General features: G+C 33.4%; 1 protein-coding gene across 12 annotated transcripts in view; it reads right to left on the bottom strand.

Annotated features, from left to right (window-relative positions):
- The window catches only part of LOC119083564 (calcium-transporting ATPase sarcoplasmic/endoplasmic reticulum type), a 59,022-nt gene extending 43,270 nt beyond the window's left edge, over window positions 1-15,752 (bottom strand). The window contains exons 1-2 of one of the 12 annotated variants that reach the window (XM_037193291.1): window positions 2,038-2,209; window positions 1,520-1,928 (exon numbers count right to left, since the gene is read on the bottom strand). The gene's annotated coding sequence lies outside the window, so the exon portion shown is untranslated. Of the gene's footprint in view, window positions 1-1,519; window positions 2,210-7,829; window positions 7,928-8,121; window positions 8,488-15,258 lie in introns of those variants that run through there. The other 11 variants (XM_037193292.1, XM_037193298.1, XM_037193289.1 and 8 more) reach the window with 11 other exon arrangements.
- Between the last annotated feature and the right edge of the window lie 1,527 nt (window positions 15,753-17,279).

The raw sequence follows: 17,279 nt of genomic DNA, 5'->3' as shown, positions 1-17,279 counted from the left end.
AATCGATTCCCAAATTGGAATTAATGTTTGGGAACCGAACGAGAAATAAGAGTAAAAAAATTGGAGTTTTTGGAGTAAAGTTAGCACAAGAACCATTCATTTCCAAAGATTGTGGAATTCATAGTTGTGCAGATGAAAATGGAATGTTAGTCCATTTGTTAGTCACAAAAGAAGCCGGCAATAACTGTTTCTTCTAAAGGTGAACTACATTGAAAATTGGGCTTAAAAAACGTCTTCTAGCAGAGCTAATGCCATACAGTGTTTATTCAGTTAATTGGTCGTTAGTTAGGAATTACTAGGTTTCGTCGAGACCGTTGAGACATAACATTTTTAACCAAAACGCTGATGTGGGACACCTGTGAAGAACTACCGTTGATTCAACGACACACTCGTGATATTTTCATGTGGCAAGGGAACATTTACAGCAGTGTCGTTTGATTTACTGTACTGGCAACGCACTTCAAGCAGGAGTGGTACTGTAAATAGAGTACTAAAACGGGACAGTGTATCAAACCAATTGTGGTACTGTAAAAAAATCTGGAAACATTTTTCATTTAAAGCCCTATTTGGCAGCTGTCACTCGAAGCACTTTTGCTTGAAGTGCGTTGGTACTGGACGAATTTGTGATTTTTACAGAGTAGTATAACCGATGTTATTCAATGAATAAATTGCAGACCCGCAAAACGAAATCTACAACAACGAAGATCTATTGGTCGCACAAAAGTCCAACTGGTTGATTAATACACATTGTCCATTTACCATAAAAAGAATTTCTTATCGAAAGAGTAACGAAACTATTACGATTAGCTCGTTCGATTTTACGTTTTTTTTTCTTGACACGATGACGTTATCAACAACAGATAAAAGTTAACAAAAAGTAGCGAAACTTGACTCTACTGTGGAACTAAAAGAAACGGAGAAACGAGACGAAGCGTTGGAATGGGCGTCTAAGCTGAAAATATCGTGTCAATGAACGTCATTAAACCTTTAGTCAATCGAACTATCGAAAACACGCTGATTTGGAACAAATTTTCGCACATTTTGTGGCAAAATGTTTTTTGTTCCTTGGATCTTCGAAAACACATCCATACATACAAGCAAAGTTCGATAAACACCAGAGAATTTGAGTCGTAGTTTTAAACAATAAAAATGGGAAAAAGAATGATTTCAACACATTAATTTCCTTGACTCATTCACACGAGAGAGTTCGCCTATCACAATGTAACACGTGTACGTTTGCCGGATTCGATTCGATTGACTATAAAACAAATTTTTTTGTTGGTTAACGCGGTATACAACACAGAGAAATTATGTACAAAATACGTAGAGTTAAAAGAAATGATGGTAACGTTTGACTTGAATCTACGATTCGTTTCCCTCATATTCTTGTTGTGTACAAATGAATCGAAATAAAAAAGTATTTTATCAATGAAACAGAAACATTTGAATGCGCAAAGATTGTTTTCACGAAAATTATAAAATGTTTAACTGAACATCGTTCTCGATTGTTCGCACTTACGTGGACGATTTGGAATTTATTTATGTCGCTGTTTCGAGCCAGTAGTTCTGGCCCCGATTCCAAATGCAGACTCTTTTCGTAGAATTTTTTACAAGGTTTTCTTTACAGTAAAATCCTAATTACTTTCTGTGATTAGAATATTTACACCACAAAAAAAAAAAACGTTAAGAAAGTTTTGCCTAGCTTACGATTCTTTATCTTGAATAAATAAACTGAATATCACCGAATATTGCTTCACTTTTAATACTAAACGCTGTTTGTTTGTTTCTTTTTGTTAGCTTCGTTAAACAAGTTGAAGTTTTCTTACACTTCCAACGGGAATATTATTCGTGAGTTCGTGAATTTTGTGCACTTCGACTTGGATCACAATGTTGTAAAATAATATTCACGACAACCGAAATCACACACACTGAAAATGAGGCACTCACAGCAATGAATGAAAAGAGCAAAAAAAAAACAATTGAAAACAAAAAAGTGGATTGATTGGTGGTGTGTGAATAAAACTATTTTCGACTAACAATTTGTTCCGACTATTTTATGGTTTTAATTCATTTAGACTGTGACTATTTTTATGTTTCACTACAAATTACGGCCGTCATTTTTATGAGCAAAGACAGAACAACTGTGAAAAAGAGTTTCTTGTAAAACACACAAATCGCGAGAGATATCTGGATGGCTTTTTATGCGACTGAAGTTGGTTAGAATTCACCAACGAAATGTGACAGATTGAGATATTTTTCGCATTGGGAGTGCGTTCAAACCGTTCAAACAAACAAATAATTTCGAATAATGTTTTCAACTTACACCGGAGAAAAACGCACCAATATTTGTTTTGAATGTTTTGCACGAGGATATGGCCACTTCACGCTCAACAGTTGACTGAATTTAGACCAATGTACTTTAATTATGCGATTTTATTAGAATGTTTATTGATTGCAATAAAATGTTTCAGAAAAGAAATCAATGATCAATGACTTTGATAAATAACCTTAAGTATAGTTTCCACTTAAAAAGAGCACTCCGTTTAGCCTCCGTCTACATGACAGTTGTAAAATAGAACAAAAGAACTGTCACGCAAACGGAGTGGAAATTGAATTTATTTCAATTTTTTACTCCGTTTGCGTGACAGTTGCTTTGTTCTATTTTACAACTGTCATGTAGACGGAGGCTAAACGGAGTGCTCTTTTTAAGTGGAAACTATACTTTATTGATACTGTGAATTGAGAACGAGGAAAAACAACTGTAATCGCATTTTATCGTGCAGCATAATCAATGGGCATGGATCTGGTTGACGTTGACGAAGTGACTTTCGGAAAACAGTATGAGACGATGCCGAGGTCAATAGGATAAAGCAGTGCTTAATTTTTCACGACGAGGCTTAAATGCTTTTGTTGAGGAGATTCGTAATTATTTCTTAGGGCTTTTTACTCTTACTAGGTTTGTCGTTATGGGGGGAGAGACAGCATCTTCATTTTCTAGTCACATAAAAACGTGGTTTCTTTTCTTCGCCCGATTTATAAGTAAGACCAACCACGAAGATACAATGTCATATTAATTAATATAAAAAATCTTTCAATTTCTCCTTGTGTTTCGTTGAATTGGGCAGTTGAATGATTTCATTTCGATTTTTGACTAAGGTTGTACGGCAATGGCAATCGCCCACTTTAAAATTGAGTCCTCGAAATCTTTCCAACCGGTATTTTCCGTTACACATTTGTAAATTTGAAGGGAAAAAATGTTTCTGTGAACAAGCTCCAGAAATCGATTATAGTGTCACCTTACGACAAAAACACCATATTTCTGTAACGGAAATTATTTAATTTGAAATCTTTAAAATCGGTTGAAAAAGGCTTCGAACCTTTTTTGGAAACCGTTAATCATCTTTAATTGACAAAAACACTGTTGTTACTAAATTCAAAGTTCGAATTTCGATAAATGGAATCAAAGTTACAAAACCACATGGAACATTGCAATCAATAATAATAGCCTGCCTGTTGTCCGCTTTTTTCTGTTTACATTTTGAACCTAATAAATGATCGTTTTTTTTGTGTGTCGAACATAAACAATCCACATTTTATACACTCATAAATTTTATGAAGCGATAAATTTCTGAGAGGGACATACAAAACACCCACTCGATTTGCATACGAGAAAAAAACTCAATTTTCTTTTTTGAATTATTTGTTTTCTATTACACGATTTTTCATCGAAATTTGTGCGTTAGAACATTTATTATCAATTGACTAAGAACCAGTGTTCATTGAACACTGACTATGGTGGATCGATTTAGTTTTTCGAAGTCGTAGCATTTCAGGTTTATATAACAAGAGCAATTGTTCGGAACGTAGTTTCGTTAGCTGAATGCTTGTTTCAGCATAACTGTAGCTACACATAGGGACGCGAAGGAGAGCTAATCCAAATTTTTATTTTGTTTTTCTGTCAAGTTTGACAGTACAACATAAGAAATTAGGTCTCCTTCGCGGCGCTATGTGTAGCTAGAGTAAAGTATAGTTTCCACTTAAAAAGAGCACTCCGTTTAGCCTCCGTTTACATGACAGTTGTAAAATAGTACAAAGGAACTGTCACGTAAACGAAGTAAAAAATTGAAATAAATTCAATTTCCACTCCGTTTACTTGACAGTTCTTTTGTTCTATTTTACAACTGTCTTGTAGACGCAGGCTAAACGGAGTGCTCTTTTTAAGTGGAAACTATACTTTAACCATAAAAGGGTCAGCTGGTAGTTTCAAAATTATGCTAAACATAACCGTCAAAGGCGCCTTATATCTGAAATTCGGCATCCACCGTAACCGTGTTACGCTACGATGTGTTATGAACTGGAAGCGACTTGAATGAATAAAGTAAAAAAATATTTTTTTGAAAATCGAGCCAACCTTTCACACATTATGTTGCATATCGTTTAAGGTAAATAAATTTTTAAATCCAAACCATCCGCCGCATTCGTTAATTATGTAAGAATTGACTTCGAATTTTTGTTTAAATATAAAATTTTGATTGGTAAATTTAGCGATGTTAATTTCTGCAAATTGAATGTTTTTCTATTTAAAGATTAATTTTCTCCATCTAATTAACCCATTAAGCGTCATGCTCATTATATTTCGTCCGTGCAAGCTTACGTACTCAATCGGGATCGATTTTAAATATCTCACTAGTCAATGGAGAAAAGAAATATTTCTTCAACTTTTTTTTTAACATGAAGTGATAGATGACGATAACCATCTGTGAGCGGAGGAATTAATACGTAGATACGAATGCTTATATCTACTCTACCTACATATAGACATTTCTGAGTCTTCTACATACGAAATTTTAATGGTCAATGGACGGTTTCGATTCCATGCATTAATCATTTAACAAGAGAGAAAAAACTGGCGGTACTTCAGACTCTCTATGAAACACATTCACAATTTCCGGAAACACATTCATCAAGCAATTTGGAGATTTTTATGGGCTTTATCAGCAGGATACGTGTAGTCTGTGTTAGGTGCTTTATTATGAGCACTCTTGAGTACAACTCAAGAATTTAGAGATTTTCAAAGGGGTGTTAAATGGTCAAATGGCCAGAATGGTTCCGAGGACGATCCGAGGATTGTGAGGTATAACCGAAAATGACCCATTCTGGCGTGACCATGAAAGATGAACTCGAAAACTGACAAATGGCCAGAAATCGTTCCATAGAAAGTAAGAAATTATTTTCTGAAGATTGTCATTTGATGTGAAGAAGATTTTTAAGAAAAAATCTTTCTTGTGAAAAAAATCAGTGATCAAGAGTAAATGAAGCTCTGTAAATTTGTATATTTGTTGTGCATTTTACGATCTGTTTAAAGAAAAAAAGTTAAAAAAAAATTACCGAAGCTTTGTAAGACAGCTAATGGTAATACTGATAGAACAAATCACACAGATGCTCTCAGGCAAAGAAATGTGTATGTTTAGTTTACGTATCAGTCATTATATTTACATCATTATGCGTTTGAACTGTCATCGCTTCTCAGTATAGAAATCAAATAGATATTTAATATGTTAAATGCGCTTAATGCGCTTAATGCGCTTAAAGAAGTCTATCCTTCATACACGTAATCGGTCAAAGGAGGAAAAAATTGTTGGTAGCTCCTCATCGCAATGAATAGACCGAATTCAGATCTTTTCATTGTTCTACTGTCAAATTTGACAGTAGAATAAAGAACAAAAGAAAATGTTTAATTATGGCTCTCTGGCGTCACTATGTCTAGCGGCAGTTACTCTTGATTTACAAAGTAATGTAAAGGTATAATAATGCCTCTTATTTTGTTCGCAACGCTGTGGCTTATACCAACATACAAAACTGAATTTTTGTACTACTGCATCGTGGAAGCCCCTTATTTAAATTTTGTTCTTTTGCCTTTTCTTGTAGTGCATTGTTTCAGCCTCGGTTTCAGCTCTTTTCGCATTGACATAAAATGTCAAACTTGCATTTGCTTTCAATTTTCTTTGATTCATTCATTTCAATTGAGAAAATTTAGCAGCAAGTATGACATTCTATGAAAAGAGCTGAAAACAAAAGAAATTTTTCGGTAACTTTACATTGCGATTGGTTGTAGCTCCTTAGAATTGTAACACATACTGGAGCTAAGCGGTGTACTTAGTTTAAGAAACTATGTTTAAAAATAAATGAAATTGAAATTGAAATTGCGATGTAAATCAAGAACCGACCAAATTGAGTAGCTTTCGCAAGTTTGACATTTCGGAACAATTGGAAAAGGCCTGAAGTGTGGATCACGTGGTTTATTCGAAATGAAGTATTTGAAAGCGAAATTGTCTGCTGTAAAAGTTAAGAAGACATTTTGCTTCAAACGAAAAATATTTTCAAACACTAGAAAACTGAAGTAGTAGACTCTGATCTGCCTGGGACATTTTTATTTTGACGCACAGCTGTCAAAAATCCTCTTATTTTGGGCTCGGCACTGCGGACCGCAGTGGTAATGTATCAACAAAAAACTAAATTTATAAAAATAATTCTGACTATTGCGTCGAGGGGCCTATATTTCAAATCTGTTCTGGTGCCTCTTTATAGTGTGTTGGACTTATGCAAAGTGTCTGCGGGTCCATTATTCTCACTCGCGTTACAACAATGTAATAATTTTCCTCATATGCAACACACCGTTCAGCACAATAAACAAAATAAAAATAAATTCGGAAATTTGTATAATGAAAATCTATTATTGTTAGTTGCGCATTACCTGGGCCAAATTATGAAAATAAATTTAATTTCATCCGCGAATGAAACCATAATAAAATACATTGCAACGGCGACCTCTACACCAATGCATAACCTAACAATTGTCTAATGGATATAACGCTGACATTCATAGACATTTTAACGATTAATTAATCAGTACACACAATTGTGTATTACTAATTCACGAATCGGACCTCTATTATATGCGAATGGTTCCAGAAAAGAAAGTAAATCTTTTTTGTGACAAGAAATAAAATTTTATAATTTTAAACCTGAGAAGACACGGCTTTGATGAGTGAAGGTCAGTTGCTCAGAATCTTGAAATAGATTGAATATGGTGTCTGTTAATGACGGCATATATTTTTTATATTTTCAAATAATTTGGCAAAAAATTATGCGAGCTAAATATATAATTAACAAGTTGAAAGAAGCTGAGACGAAAATTATGTAAAAAAAATAATAATTTTTTAATTTAATTTTCTTTTTGTTGACTTGTTGATGATTAAGGACTTTATTTCGATTGAACATTCTGTAACCAACAATATTTTTATTGGATGTATCAACTGAAAATAGTGGTCCACTTAAAGAAGCCTTAAATACCAAAAAAAAAAAATCTTAAAATATTGGCCGCAAAAATATACAAAAATAAAACCGAATAATCTTCAAGGTTTCCATTCATAAAGCCCTTCAAATTATAAAAATAAACAAAAAAAAAATTAATTTTAATTTGTTTTTGGTTCAACTTATCCTCGTCCAATGTCTTTTCAAGTCTGGGCACATTTCCGAATATATTTAATCACACCGAAAAAACAAAGTTCTAAATTTATATTTTTAGCTACACTACGATTTTGAGTATCCCCAAAAATTGTCTATTAATATAAAATTTTTGTATTTAAAGAAAGAAGAAAAAAAAACCGCTTCGTGTGCTTCAAAATTTCATCCAACGAAAATATCCAATATGAATATGAGGTAATCCCACACGTTCTTTTGTCAAAAATTTATTTGTGTTTCCATTTTTTTAATTTAATTTTATTTTATTGTTCACTTAAAATCATTTTATTATCATCCATTTTTACCATATGCACTAGCTTTTCATTTGAGTTTTCTTTTTGCTTTTTTTTTTACTTTTGTTCTTATGTCACTGAAGATTTATTCAACAAATTAGTTCTTTCAATTGTCTTCGTTTTTATTAAAATTCACTAATTGTCTGCATTCCTTCCAAATAGTAGACCGATTATATCACTTGATTGATTCGAAATCAGAAGGGATAGATTGTAAAAGAAAATAATTTAAACAAAAAAAAATGATTAAAAGAAAAAAAAATGATCGAAAAATAGAGTGAAACTAGTAGATAAATTCAAAACTTACAATCGAAAAAGAAAATATTAAAAAAAATATTTTTTTATATTTGTTGGGGCGCGTTTGCACCACCACACAATTTATTTAAAATTATATAATAGGCCTTGGGCCCAGCCGATTCGATGCTACACGGCTGAAAGGTATAATCGTGACTAGTTAAAAGATCGACGTCGACTGATCACAAAGAGTAAATATCTCTGGTGTGATGGTTTATTCTGTACTCAAGTACAACACACATTGCTTGAATATGTTTGAAACTCTCCCGTTCGGGTTTGGCTGTAGTCCCAGATGGCCTTTTCGATTACCCGGGAAAAAACACTTTTAGCACATAACACACTAAACTGTGTGTAGTGGTTACCGTACAGAAACGACGAACGATTGTCTTACGAGCACAATTTTTTTTTTGTATATTTTTGTTTCGTCTTCGTTTCTCTCTCTTTTTTTTAATGAAATTGTGTCTTGGAGTAGCTGATATTTAGTATATAATGCACACGAGGAAAGCAGTTGAAGAAAGAAAAAAAAAAGAAGAAATCTTTGTCGGTATTATACACTGCATATAAATTGACTTTATGTTTAATTGAATTCCATAATTACTATAGTTACGTGTATATATACATCTCAAAGCAAAAACTTTTTTCATCAAAAAATTCGTAAAAATTAGATTTTTCTTTATGATAATTTCTTCTATACCATCTCCAGACAGACGGTTCATTGACGATAATTACGACTTCAAAAAAAAAAAAAAATCGGACAGAAGTATATTCTTATAACATAATTGTCAAACAGACTGTAATAAACGATTTTCAAATTCAATGTCAAAATGGGAGAATTTTTTTTTTTGTAAAATGAATTTCGAGTTCGAAATTTATATGTTTTTCCTGTTCTATGTGATCTCTATTTTTATCAGACATAAGAATTTCTTGTGGGAGTTTAAATCTTAAAATATTATAGATTTTTTTGCGAAAATAGCAATTTTTTTTGAGTGTATGGACATATAGCCTATAAAGTATTAACGGGCCAATTCATTTTTTTTTTCGAAATCTACCGAATACTGAAAAGAATTTGTTGAGATTGGGCGGAATATTTAAATTTACAACTGAAGCCATTGTGAATGTGTTTTTATTTCGATTCAATGATTTCTTCTGCTCTTTCTTCTAATTTTTTTTTTCGTTTTATTTTTTAGTTTTTTTTCGTATGTGATGTGATATTGAACCACTCATTTTCAAGTTCGTGAAAATCAATACAAATTTAATGTGTTCAATGAAAATTGGTAGCATTAATATTGAACTTATTTTGCTTTTCTTTCGATTCTTCGAATATTCACTAATGCTCGAATATATGATTCATATAAAGTGCGTATACATAGAGGTTCAGAGTTTATTTTAATTGATTCACTGTTGTGTGTCTTTTTCGGTAATCTGATTAATTTTCGACGTAAATAAGTTAATTGTATGGCATTAATACTGAATGGAATATGGACAGGATTCGTTGAACTATCTTTTAAGATCAAAAAATTTTTCCGTGAATTTATAGAGAATTCAGAGAATATTTTCAGTTCTTTGTATGAATTGTTAAATGCAGAAACAGGACGTGTCATATTAGCGAATTATAAGAAAAATGAGATTTTATTAGCTTAGCTCCGTTGGTAAATAGGCTTACGACTGTCATACCTCCTTGAACACAAGAAATTCTTTAGCCCGAAAAAATTTCACTTGCTCCACTCGCGTTGCACACTACCTTAATCTTACATCCTCGAATATAAAAGTTAGGAATTTTACGATCAGAAAATTATTGTGTAACGTTTTGAGAGACTCCCAAATTCTCGCAGGAAAGAAAATCAATTATGATTGAAGAAAATGTGATTGGGTAGAAAATAGGCCTACAAAGTGTATTGCATTGTGAATTACACAAGACCTGGACGTAGTGCATGAAAAAGTAGTAATTCCTCGTTCGAAATCCATTTCTCGTCCTCTTTTCGACCTATTTTCGTCCTCTTTTTTATACCAAAATGTCATCTGATTCAACATTCATAAATGGGAATGGCGCTTAGGAAATAGATTAAACTAAATCTGAAAAATACATTTAGGGCCTTAGGGATCTATTAGTTCTACTGTCTATTCAGTTGTTGGCATCCTAGAAGTGTTTCTGATCTGGATGCCTTGAGGTCACTCAACGAATAGCTGGTAGGAGCAGTTTAGATAGTCAGAAATGTGGTGAATGCAAGTTCTTCAAAAGAAAGTAATTTTGTCGAAAATTCGAAGAACGTTCAGCAACGTTTATCCCAATAGAAAATGTCTAGATCGCTAGGTTTGAATTAGCTAAGCCAGTCTTATTTCCCTTTATTTCAGCTGTTCTGCTGTTGATGTAACATGTATTATTGAATATCTAGGCGCAACAAAAATATCGCTGTAGTGTCATCGAATCTGCTTCCTGGCTCAATGCTATAATAGTAATGGAGCACGTTTCGACTTCACTATTACGCGTCTACAATAAAATTTGTGAACTTAATGAACCGAAAGTTTAAATTAGCTAGTAACCGATTTGTAGATGATGTATAATGTATATATGTATCCAACAGATTAAGTGGTGATCTATTTATAAGCTGCTTAAAACGAGCAAGATATTGCTTTCTTTCGACGAAACTGTTTTCAATCGCGAGAAAGAAAAATGTTGTCTTTTGATCTATTGACATTAATTGGCTTTTTATTATGTTTTAACCTTGAACTTCTATGTCGTTATTTGATTGGTGGTTTATTTCGTTATTTTGACTGTACAGCAATTTGGTTCGGATTTTGCAATGATACGGCTAACCTTTACGTTCAAATTTAACCGCCTAAGTTAAGGTGTACGCTTTGATATGAGAAACCGCACCAGAAACGCAATATTTTCGGCATACAATTAGTGGAAGAAGTACACGAGCTTCATCGGTTTAATTGATGTTTGTGAGCCGATGAAAGATTTTGAACGAATAATCACATTTAACGATGATTGCAAACCATTTTTATGAGTAATAAGCTTCTGTTGGCAATTATATCGTCTTATTGGTGTAAGGATAGTACGTCAGTACATTATAGATTAAAGAAGTTAGCAGTCGTTGTTAAATATGACATGTAACATAGCAGTGGAATATAAGTGATGGCAGCACGTGTTACGGCCCGGTGCCTCAGGTAAGTCAAGGGAAAACTTTTCAACCGGATAGTACGACGGATTGCCTGCCTGATTAACCTAATTCACTATGCAGTTAAGCTGAATTTTTTTTGTTCCCTAAAAGAACCGCTTTTTGAGAACAAAAGGATCGTAATGAGGAGTTGGACGCGATCGTTAACTCGACCATGCACGTATTTTTGTGAGAAGGACTAGATTTTGCTTTTACTTAGCAATTTATGCTAATACCTAATAAAAAAGGTAAGAAGTAAAGAGCACAACGCTCTTTAATGAAGTAAAAGATTATTTCCAATTTTCCAATTTTCCTCTTTTGCACTATAAATCTACACTTCTGCCTATTTCAACGTTGCTAACAATCAAAAAAGTAATCCGATATTCGGAAATAATTTTTCTTATTTATATGTCATGTCCAAGAAGTACAAGCCAAGTACTTCAATGCGAAACGGAAAGAAAGAAAAAAGATGCCATCGAAACTAATGAAGTAAAAGATTTTGTATCAAACACTATGCGATACTTTAAAGAGACTGAAGTGATAGATGCAGATGAGTGTATAGGATTCCCATTTTTCAATTTTCGTTTAATATATGTCCGAAAAAATTAAGTTTTACATGTTTGTACCGCGTAGCGCCAGTTTGTTAACAATTCGAAGGAGCTACAATCAATTTTGAAATAGAGGACATTTTGGCATGTAAAGTGGACGTTTCTTCTATCGAGAAAGAGGGCGAAGAGTAGATTTCCAATGAAATTTTCCAGGTCCAGGTGTTCTGTAATTCACACTACAATAGATCAGTGTCAAATAGCGGTTTCTTCTCTCAAAAAGTGTTAAATGAGTTGTCAATTTCACAAAGCTAACCTCAAAAGATATTTCGTTCACAGAGCCGCCCCTTGAAATGTATGAAAATTTGTGTGGCGTCTCACCATCCAATACTTTTTTTGTTCGATTTGAGGTTAGCTTTGTGAAAATGATAACTTATTTGACAGCTCCAACGACATTGACAATGATCTATTCATGTTGTAAGTCAAGATTTCTAATATTTCTGCACAATTAGACGTCGAAATCGTGAAGATATTCTTTTCTTAGTCATCACCCACCGAATGTTATGCAAATAAGGACAGTTTTCTTCTCTATCAAATTTCCTTCAATTGTAAGAGAAAGGAGTTTAGAAACTAAGGGTAAAATCTAATACAATTTAGTACTTTTCTTCATAAAAAGACTGCTGTCACTGAATTATTTTTTCATGGACAAACTTCACTGCTGTGACATTTCCAGGGATTCCACGGAGAATTTATAATGAAAAAGTCGAAAAGTGAGCATAAGTCACGAAAATAGTTGATTTTCTGATCTAAAAGTAGGTAAAAAAGTGAGTTTTCCGGAAATTTGTACCCTGTTTTTACGCGAAGCCAAAGTTATTCCGCAAGTAAGTTTCTAAAAATTAAAATGCGTCAAACTCAACTAGAACTTTGTTGCGTCACATCAGCACTTTTCGAATCATCATGAATTGCTTGTGAGAAAATGGTTGTAAATTCAGAAAGAATCCAGGTTTCGGCATGTTGGCGTAAACTTAGATGTGGAGGACATTGAGGACATCCGTTACCTCCATCTTACTTCTTACATTTCCTATGACTCTGTGAGGAAGGCTTGAGAAAAATTTGTAACGTTCAAGAGAAATCGGCAGGTAAAATTGACTGAAAAGCAGAACCTCATTTTTTGTGCCGATTTCTGTTGACATTATGGGCCCGATATGCACAAAAAATAAACATTTCTGTTGGAAATTGATAGAACAATTACAGCGCTACAGAACTTTAATGGAGGTTGGGTGTGAGAAGCTTTGGTGTAATTTTTATGGTCAATCAAACAGACTTTCATCCTCCCTCATCAGGATTTCAATAAACTAACTATTTTCGAGCTCAACATGAAACTCTTGTTCTTGTGTCTGCTGTTTTCATTTGACGTTTGTTTCATTGAGACTTAATCCATACCTGATCTGAAACCTGGAGAGTTACCAGGAAAATTTGTATGAAAGTTACAGGTTACCTGTAACTCAACTGACAGCTTTGAAGCTCTGATCAGATCCACCATAATAAGCGTGCGTTCTGTTTGAATGACTCAAGCAATGGCACAAGCTCGTGGTATGTAGAATCAAAAAGTAGATTGGAGTCGACCAATCTCCAGTCTCCAGATGTAACATTTCTAAATGATACTAGAAAAAAAGGATAGTTTCGAGCGCCGCAGGCGAAATTTCACAAATCTAACATGGTTTCCAACATGTTTTAAGTGGTTTTGAAAGAAGTGAATGAACGGACTGAAAATAGTTGAAAAAAGTGAGAAATCGAGCGAATAGTTGCTCACTTTTTTACATGTTAGTTGTAAAAAGTGAGAAAAGTGAGTGCGTGGAATCCCTGCATTTCATGGGAATGAATCAATGTGAAGTTGTTACACATAAAAAAATAGTCCTGTGAGATTGAAGTACTATAAAAAAATGTGGCGCCTCTACAGGCCAACCGACTATCAACCGACTAGGCGAATATTTGATTCATCTAAAAACGTCTCACAATAATTTTCTGATTGTAAAATTCCTAACTTTTATATTCAAGGATATAAGATAAAGGTAGTCGCGAGCGAAGCGAGCTAAATTTTTCCGGGCTAATGAATAATGAATTTCTTGTATTAACTCTTGGAACATTGGCAAGGAATAGAGTGGACGATTTTTATTAATTGTAATTTCTGTTTATGAAAAGATCGATTTTTTACTGGCTGTGCAATTTGAGTAGTCTTTTTTTCGCTTATCTGCGGGTATGAGATGCATGCTGCATTAAATTTATTTAAAAAAGTTTGTTTTGAAAGAAGAGGACATTTTAGGAAAAAAATGGACGTTCTTAGAATTTTTGCAAAAAAGTGGAACAAGATGCAAGAGGACGAACGAGATCCAGGGCCGTCTCTAGATGGGGCGCAGGGGGGGCGGCGCCCCTCCTAGAAAAGTCATTTTTTCATTTTTTTTTAATTTTTCCAATACAAAATATTTTTTTGGACCTTGCGCCCCCCATAGCGCACTCGGATTTTAAAGCCTGGCTACGGTTCTGACGAGATCCCTATTGAAGTTGTTAAATAAGAACTTGTAATGAACGCAACGAACGACCTGTACAATCAAATTTTTCATATATGAAAGACATAGCAACCTCTAACGTCTGATTTCAAAATAAAACCAAAGTGATTTCTAGCCAAATATTACAGTACCATGTGAATCTATATTTGAACGTCTTTTATCTAAATTTGTGTTATTTATTTATTTTTATGCATTTCTGAGTGCTCTGAGGTTTTTTTTTGCTCGATATATATTTCGGTTGCGTTATGCCTGCACACGTATAGAGGAGGATGCACAATATAATCTAGATAGAAAGATCGAAATTGTAATTTTGCCAGATATTATAATAGAAATGCAATGGCATTGCAATATACAAAAATATACAAATTTTTATCTAGACTTTTACATTCGTATCTTACGTTGAACGTGTAGGTATAATCAAATGTTTAGTAGGAAAATGCACCTTATTTCCCCCCGGGTTATCATATCCAATTTAATATCACTTATGTTTCACATAATGTGAAAATAAATCCAATTTGTATGCATGAACAACAGGCAAACATATCGCATAGTCTTTGGAACTCGTTTTTTTTTGTGCTTTAAAATACAATTTTTTACTGCAGTTTTCGAATAGCATTTGAATTTGATGTACTTTCGTGTTCTGTAAGGATCTATACTACACTAATTACTACGTTGAATTAAGCCTGTCCATATACTCTATCTGTTTCTCTCTCCATCTCTCTCACTCACTTATTTCTGTACTTTCACGGAGTTTCATGCACACTACCTCTCAACTTGACTCGGATTGTATCTAAAATTATTTTTGTTTAATTAACGAGTAATCAAGGCGCACTTTTTCCAATTGATTATTTATAGTTTTGATTAAATATTTACTTACATACCCAAACAAATGAATCGCTAAAATATATTAATCCAAAATAGTTTTCAATAACACTCTCAAAAAATTGTATTTTATGCTTGGAAGATCTACATAGAAATGTTTTCGTTCTTTCTTTTAGAAATTTTTCTTTAACTCTCAAGCACACTGAGAATCCATAAACCATCAATTTAGAAGGAATAATAATGAAAAACCTTTCCGACTAAATGGAAAAGTTACTCAGATCACCATCAACAACAGAAAATTATTTAAAAAAAAATATTTTCAATTATATAACACAAAACACCGACCTTTTAATACAGTTGAAAGGTCGTGACAATTAGCTGATCGAAGAACTTTGTCTGTTAGCTGTTTAAAAAAAAATCGGTACTAAACGATACAAGGAATCGAATAGTTCAAAACTCGACTTGTGCTGACCAAGTGGCCAGTCCCGAAACTATACAGCAAAAAAAACCGAAGATCTCTGAACATATATTTTCCTAACAAATTTTCTTATTCATTTTACTTTTTACCTACACCATCGCAGCATCATCGGTAAATGGCTTTACAATGTTTACACATGGTGAACGTGTTAATGTGATGCACACCTATATTCCTCTATAATTGGCCACCGGCCAGAGGATTGGATACTTACTGATTGTACCATTGAAAATCGTTTGTATCGAGAGCGGTGTATGGAATGGAATGACAATCTGAAATCGTTTCTCAATCTGAAACGGTATGGAATCACATTTTTTTTAAATTATGGTATCCAGGTGGACCGAATTGACAGAAAGTGTGGAAGACGCGGAAACGTATATAGTGCCGAAATATAGACATCCCAACAAAAATCTCTTCGAGAAAAGTGTGACGCAGTCTTTGAAGTACAATTTCTAAAATGAATGATATCGCTAGAGTTGACGCTTTCAGCTTCGTTACGCAAAAATTAAATTTTACACCCAATTTTAGTTCAAACAAGCTGGCTTAGTTTTTCTCATCATCTGCCAAATAATTTTTATTAAAAAAAAATTTGACTGGAAACAACCAAAATTTTACCAAAAAAATCTGCATCGCATGTGGCAGATAAATTTTCTTGCTGGTCTGTTCCTGAACATTTGCCACTTTGCGACGCAGATTTTTTTTGGTAAAATTTTGGTTGTTTCCAGTCAAATTTTTTTTTGGTAAAAATTATTTGGCAGATGATGAGAAAAACTAAGCCAGCTTGTTTGAACTAAAATTGGGTGTAAAATTTAATTTTTGCGTAACGAAGCTGAAAGCGTCAACTCTAGCGATATCATTCATTTTAGAAATTGTACTTCAAAGACTGCGTCACACTTTTCTCGAAGAGATTTTTGTTGCGATATCAGTCGTTTTAGAAGTTTCAGAACACTGCTTTTTATAACAGTTTATAACGGAAATTCGGAAATTTGGCAAAATTTGAAAATTTGACGAAATTCGAAAATTTAACGAAAATCGAAAATTTGACGAAATTTGACTAAATTCGAAAATTTGACGAAAATCGAAAATTTGACAAAATTCGAAAATTTAACGAAAATCGAAAATTTGACGAAATTTGACGAAATTCGAAAATTTTACGAAATTTGACGAAATTCGAAAATTTGACGAAAATTGAAAATTTGACTTTTAATTCTCTATCTGCCACCATTCAAGAAATATCTCCAAAACCCCAATTGACCCACCCATTTCCAACTTTCGACATTTTTCACAAATGCCCCTCTGTTCTACTCGTAAAACTCTGAGACTTTGCCGAAGAAAGTAACTCTCTATCTTTCATAACCGAAAAAAATATTAGTCCTATTTCATGGAGATTGGCTGACTAGTTTCCGAGATCGTCCGTCGATAGATAGATAGATAGATAGATAGATAGATAGATAGATAGATAGATAGATAGATAGATAGATAGATAGATAGATAGATAGATAGATAGATAGATAGATAGATAGATAGATAGATAGATAGATAGATAGATAGATAGATAGATAGATAGATAGATAGATAGATAGATAGATAGATAGATAGAT

The sequence above is a fragment of the Bradysia coprophila genome, unplaced genomic scaffold, assembly GCF_014529535.1.
Source record: "Bradysia coprophila strain Holo2 unplaced genomic scaffold, BU_Bcop_v1 contig_70, whole genome shotgun sequence".
Classification (NCBI taxonomy): domain Eukaryota; kingdom Metazoa; phylum Arthropoda; class Insecta; order Diptera; family Sciaridae; genus Bradysia; species Bradysia coprophila.
The sequence above is the reverse complement of the archived record's forward strand: the minus strand, read 5'-3'. Positions and strand labels throughout refer to the sequence as shown.